This window comes from Vicugna pacos, chromosome 11, assembly GCF_048564905.1.
Source record: "Vicugna pacos chromosome 11, VicPac4, whole genome shotgun sequence".
Taxonomy (NCBI): domain Eukaryota; kingdom Metazoa; phylum Chordata; class Mammalia; order Artiodactyla; family Camelidae; genus Vicugna; species Vicugna pacos.
Genome location: NC_132997.1, coordinates 53011489 through 53018778, shown reverse-complemented (window position 1 = coordinate 53018778; position 7290 = coordinate 53011489).

Genomic DNA, 7290 nt, shown 5'->3' with positions numbered 1-7290 from the left:
TTTCCTAATTAATCTCCCTTTCTCTTGCTCCCCCTACTGATTATTCCCAACATAGCAGCCAAAGCAATTCTTTAAAACCTAAAACAAATCTTGCGGCTCCTTATTCCAAAACCCTTCAATGGCTTCCCATATCACTTAGGAAAATTCTTACAATGATCTACTGGTTTCCAAACATATCTCTGACTTCAACCCCTAGAAAGTCCTTTAGTCACACTGGCTTCTTTGTTCCTCATAAACACCAGGCATGCTCCCCTGAGGGCCTTTGCACATGCTGCTCTTCCTACCTATACTGCTTTCCCCTAGATGGTCCATGTAATTTCTTTCTTCTAGCTCCTCCTCTAGGTCTTTACACAAATGTCAGCTTCTCAAAGAGGCCTTTTCTGGCTGTAAAATTTAAAAATTCAAAAAATTTAAAATTATCACTCTACCCTCATCTCTACCAAAACTCACTATCTCTTTTCTCTAATTTTTTCCACAGCACTTAATAGCACTTATAATACATACAATAAAATGCTTTTATTATCAGTTTTCTCCCATCAGAACATAAGCTCCATGAAGATTGGAATTATCTATTTTTTTCATTTGATATGTCATTTGACACTGAATAGATGATAAATAATGGTAGCTCTACTTAAAGACCAAGCTTTTTATCTCTGTCATTCACTTCTAGAATGTTTAGCAACCAGTGGCCAGAGGCTAAAGAAATGGAAAAAAACGAATTTCCTCCCTCAAAGAATGTACAATTTCATGGGATGAATGTGAACCTAATAGCGAAATAAATATCATACACAAATAAGAAGTCATCAGGGAGGGAGGTAATTGAATTGTCCTTTGACATGGCTAAGCACGGGCCAGGGTAAACACACATACATGGATGTGTCTAGACACACACACACACAAATAAGGAAACTCAGCTTATTCAAAGAACAAAGAATTGCCGAGTTTACCAGTCTTAAGATTGTTGGTCCCCACTTCATGACTCCCCAACCCTTGTATGGCAAACCACTGACCCATAACCTTAGAGAAATAGGTCAAGGTTGTATCATGAACAGTTTTAATCTTGAGCTAAAGAGTTTAGACTTAATTCAGTGGCTAATAAGCTGGTGACAGCTATATTTTAGAAGAATTAATCTGGGAGAAATGAATAGGATGATGGGGAAGGCAGACACTGACAGATCTGACAGTAAGGAAGCCAGTTAGGAAGCTTTTGCAATAATCCACCCAAGAGGGCTGGTGAGAGCATGAAAACATTATGATCAGAAAGAAAATGGATGGGGGAGATAGCATCGGCTGGGCTTGCTAAGACATTAGATGTGGCAGGCAAGGTATAGGATAAGTCAAAATTGCTGCAAAATTTTTTGCTACAATGGTTAAGAGACTTGATGGAGCTTAACAAAAGAGGAAAAACAGAAAGAAAAACTGGTTTAAGGCACAGAAAGGGGTTAGGAATGTTGGCACAAACTGTAAAGATGAATACATACAAAAAGTACCAAAGGACAAGGGTTTGGCAAAGATTTTTTTTTAAATATACACAATATATGAATACCAGATAAACTGTATATAGCAGTAACCATGTAAAAAGGCTTTGAAAGCTTCCTCCAACTTCACAGATATCCTGATGTTTCATGAAAGAGGGAGAAATCAGTATGCCATTTTAATAAACATTGTCATGGACCCTCAGTATCTTAAGTCTTAGGTAGTCTCTTTTAGACCACACATCACTAACTTTTACTTAGTTTCAATAATTTTGGAGTCATTTATAATGTACCCCATATGTAATATAGGATATTTACTCCTTTAGTGTGGAATTTATCCATAGACAAAATTTTAAATATTTCAGAGGCTATGCAACTTCCCATAAAACTGGACATTTTCATTTTCTTTTATATCCATATAAAGTATAACATTTTAGTATATTAGAAGAAATACCATAACAATTTCTAAAAGCATAAACAAGGAATTTTCAGCATGATTATCTCTGGGGAATGGGATGGATGAAGGATGGAGGAGTTGCACTTTTTCACTTTTCATTGTGCACTCTTTTATATGGTTTGATTTTTTTTTCCCAAGCACACTTTGGTTATATGTTGGCTGTAGGTAGTTAGCTCTTAAGAAACTGCATGAGATAAACATGATTCTTACTATTTGTGACTCTAGAAATAAAGTTAGATATTCTTAAGTTGTGATTTCCATGGCTAGTGTTTAATAGAGAGTTGGGAAGTAAAAGTTAATCAGGAAAGCAGGAACTTTAGGAAATAGCTTCAGGTTTCTCTTTTATTGTGGCATAGTAATCTGGTATTTAAAAAATGAAGTAATATTTTCTAGTGAAGACTTTTTCTACAGCCCACCAAATCTGTACCTTAAATTTCTAACACTGTATAGTGAAAAAGAACAGAAACATTGACAACAACATTGTAAATCGACTATACTTCAATTGAAAAAAAAGTTTGGAGAAAGCTTCCTTAAGAGAGTGATGTTTGAACCCAGAGGTGGAGAATGACTAGGGTTTAAATAAGGAAAGGAGAAAGAAAAAAGCATTCCAAGAAAAGGAAACAGCCTATGGTGGGGGAGCTTTGTGTCTTCAAGGGTCTGATCACAACCTCAAATACATTACCACACTTTGTCCTTCAAGGGTCAAGAGTTCAAATGCCTTCCAGGGTTCAGGCAGGTCACTTACTTTGACAAAGTGTAAGACAATAGAGGGAGCTGCTAGACTGGAAAACTGTAGAAGTGCTTGCCTTGTCTAAAGTACAACTCATCTGCAGATGAATTGTACTGGTTTACAAGAGCAGAAGTATTGGTTTGCAATTACAGAGGAAATCTGCTATGGCTGGAGTGGGAAGAACTAGGAGGTTTGCAATATAAGATGAGATAGAGAAATCGGTTGAGTTTTATAGTCACTGGCAGCCTTATAGCTACTGTAGAAGTCTTGATATTATCCTAAAAGCAACAGGAAGCCAGTGTTAAACTGTGATGAGGTGTATGTTTCAAAATGATCATTCTGCCTTTGGCTTGGATAATGGAATAGGGACAAAAGTGGGTGTGAGTAGACTATTGCAAGATGTGGCAAAGGGTCTAGAGTAAAGGCTATAGGAATGGAGGGAAGTGGATGGATTTGAGATACACTGAAGTGCTGAAATGGACAGGACTTGGTGGTGGACTCAGTAAGGAGACTGAGGAAAGGGAGATGTCAAAGATCATTCTTAGGTTCCTAGTTAACATAACTGGGTGGATTCACCGAGGCAGGAATCATTGGAAGAGGATCAGTTTGTTGTGACTTTAGAGCAGGGGAAAGGATGAGTTGCTTCATTGGGACACACTGAGTATGCAGAGACCTCAGACATACCCAAGGGGAAATATTAAAGAGTTGAGTATATAAGGAGCAGTCCAGGCTGAAGATATACTATTAATAAGTCAAGGCTAAGGAGCGAGAGAGAATGAGAAGCTAGAACTCAGTCTTGAGTAACTGCAACACAATGATTGGTTAGAGAATGATGAGCTGGTAAAGGAGATAGAGGAGTAGCTACAGTAGGGGGTAAGTGGGAGGAGGAAGTTATAAAAGCCAATGAAAAAAGCGCTTTAAGAATAATGTAGTATTGGAAATGTTGAGTTTAAAAGGTCTATGAAGGATCTAAGTTGAAATAGTCTGGGGCTCAAAAATGAGATTTAGGCTAGAGAGATAAACTTAGAAGTTTGGGGCATTTAAATTGCAAGTTAAAGCTATTTTTCTTTAGAGAGCACAGTACAACGTGTAAACATGGTACTCAATCATCAGTAGCAATTATTATGCATACACTTGAGCAGTAATAACACTGACAGATTTACTTAATGTTTTTCTCTGAGAAGATAACATTTTGAAGATATCAATTGCTTCTGTCAATCAATATTTGGCCTGTCAGCAATATTTCTTGAGTGTATTATAGTATGAAGTCCTATAGAAAGATAAGACACAAAAGAAACAGAAGAGGGGTAGGAGGTCTATCTCAGTGGTAGAGCGTGTGCTTGGCATGCATGCGGTCCTGGGATCAATTCCCAGTTCCTCCAATATGGGGGAAAAAAAGGTGGAAATAGAAGATATGACGCTTACCCTGAAGCTTTCGGGTAGTTGGGGAAACAAAATGTTGACATATATAATACTAAGGAACAGCATCAAAATTACATATTAGTGAGTACAAATTATTAAAATTCAGGGGAGGGTATAGCTCAAGTGGTAGAGTGCATGCTTAGCATGCATAAAGTTCTGGGTTCCACCCCCAGAACTCCATTAAAAACAAACAAACAAACAAACCTGACTACCTCCCCACCCCCCCAAAAAAACACTAAAATTAAAATTAAAATTCAACACTATTCTTCATGAATGCTGAGGAGGGGTGATAGTTCAGAGGTTACCTACATTTGGTAGGATTGTTTAAGAACAATTTCCTAGAGGAAATGAGTTGTCCATGGATTCTTAAATAATAGAATTCTACAAATGGCAAAGGCCTTAGAAAATTTCAAGACAATGATAAATGTTTTTTGAAATGCATCTTATGTATAAGGGAGGGGATGGGAAAGGGGACCCACAGAGCCCCTAATCTGTATGAACCTGTAGTAGGTGCTTTACCTTTTCTGTCATGTTTAAGATATTGTGACACTGTGAAGTTTACCAAGAAATTAGCCTGATTTGTGCAAACATATAGAATTACGTAACTGCAGTCATAGAGTTTAGACAGGACCTCTGATAGGGATTTAACAAAATTTATTGAGATATTGGGTATCTGCTTAGTGCCAGGTCCTAAGCTAGCACTGGGAATATAAAAACAAAAGGAAAGTCTTTTAAGAGTCATACAATTTGGTAACTGGAGTGGAGTATGTGAGAAGTGCTATGACAAAGATACGGAGATACTGAGAGAGCTATAAAAGTCCTAATTCTGCCAAGGTAATTACATGAGGCTTCACAGACAAGTTGTTCTGTGAGCTGGATTTTGAGAGATGAAGATAAGTTTGCCAGGCTGGCAAGAATGAGAGGAATACAAAGGAAGCAGAGGGCAGAACAGGAGGGAGAAGGACATCCTAGGCTGACCTACATCTGTCCCAGCTTTTCCATCCCCTCTATTCACAAAGTCGGAGAAAGTATGTTTTTTAGGAGAGACTCACCAAGTAGTCAAGAGAGCTTTAAATGAGTTCTCAGAGGGGAGGCAGAAAACATTCAGAAGTAATTCAGTTAGTTGTGCCTACTATGTGGAGGTGACCACGTGTGACACAAGGAGAAAGAGGAATCAGAGCGGAGCAGGCCCCAGCATGTCTAAGGTGAAAATAAGAAGAAATAGATCAGGAACAGAGCACATGGCTTCAGGGGTTAGAGATAATGGGCTGGAGTTATACAGCAAAACATTCGGGGCTGGAGAGTCTGCTTTTGATGTCTTCTGCCGGATAAGGAGTCCTGAAGTGCTTGCCATGCCAAAAGGGCTCTGAAGAAGGAGGCAACCAACCGGAGAAGATGGACACACAGGAGGAGAACCAGGATGGCCTCTAGGTGTCACAGAATTCCAGGAAAGAGGAATTTCAAGATCTATGGGGAAAAAAGGAGAATGAAGTTGTGCTGTGACTGTAACCTCAGGAGAGGAGGTCAGTGGACTCAGGAACAAATAAATGTTACAGGAACAAGAAACAGTAAGAAATAGAATTTGTCATGAAGAGAAACAGGGCTAAAGTTAGAAGGGAGAGCAAGGTCAGGCAAAGGCCTGACCTGGGCATGATAAACATAAAATACCTTCAGACAGCAGAGAAGATGGAGCTAATGAAGAAGAGACTGAAGATGCTAGAAAGAAGGACTTATTAATGTAGTAAAAACTGCTTAAATAAGGTAGCATGGGGACTAGGTTGAAGGGTGCAAGTGAATGGGAAGCTATGTAACAGGGAAGAAACTTTAGATAAGGAAGGAAATAGTACTGTTCAGGAAGGGAGGGCAAAGTAAGTAAGAAACCTACTGTGGTGATCATTTTGTAATGTATAGAAATATTGAATCACTATGCTGTGCACCAGGACCTAACATAGTGTTGTAGGTCAATTATATTTCAATCACAAACAAACAAACTGATAGAAAAAGAGATTGGATTTGTGGTTAAAAGAAGTGGAGAAGGGAGGAGGAATTGGATGAAGGTGGTCAAAAGGTACAAACTTTCAGTTATAAGATAAATAAGTACTAGTATTACTATATACAAAATAGATTAAACAAGGATCTACTGTACAGCACTGGGAACTATATTCAATATCTGGTAGTAACCTAGAATGGAAAAGAAGCTAAAAAAATATAATTGAATCACTTTGCTGTATATCTGAAACTAACACAAAATTATAAATCAACTATATTTCAAAAAAGATAAATAGGTACTAGGGATATAATATATGTGATTAATATAACTAACACTGCTGTAGGCTATATATGCAGGTTGTTAAGAGAGTATATCCTAAGAGTTCTCATCACAAGGAAAAAAAAATGTTTCCCTTTTTGTTTTATTTTGTATCTATATGAGATAAAGGTTGGTCACTGAATTTATTGTTGTAATCCTTTGATGATGTATGTAAGTCAAATCATTATGCTGTACACCTTAAACTCATACAGTGCTGTAGGTCAATTATATCTCAATAAAACTAGAAGAAGAAGGAGAAGGAGAAAAGAAGAAGGAGAAGAAGAGGAAGAGGAGGAGGAAGGGGAAGGGAAAGAAGGAGAAGGTGAAGAAGAAGAAGAAGATCTACTGCTCCTGGTCCTCCCTTGACAGCCTGGGGTATGGACAGCTTTGGAGGTGAGGAAAATGAAGGCTTAGAACAGCTCCTACAGCAGGAATGGACCAAAAAGCTCCCAAAATAGGGATTGCTGAGGAGAAACAAAAATCTCAGGTAGATTTAGGTCTTAAGACTTTGAAGCTGACTAAGGCTCCACAGAATGCTGCTGCTGCTTGTAAGCAGTGGAGAAAATGGATGATGGAGATTTTAGTGTTCAGTCAGTGTGCTTCCAGGTTGTATTTGGGGGAGGTTGAGAGGAAAAATGGGGGGTGAGGCTATAATTCAGTGGTAGAGTGTGTGCCATGCATGGGGTCCTGGGTTCAACCCCTAGTACCTCCATTAAAATACATACATACATACATACCCACCCCCCTAGCCCCACACACAACAAAAACAACAGCAATACAAAAAAAAAAAAAAAACAGCAACAAAAAAAGTGGACAAATGAATTAGTGGGTTGGGGAGTTTACCATTAAAGTTACTAGATAAGGGCATAAATGAAGACAATGATCTAATCTGTCATAG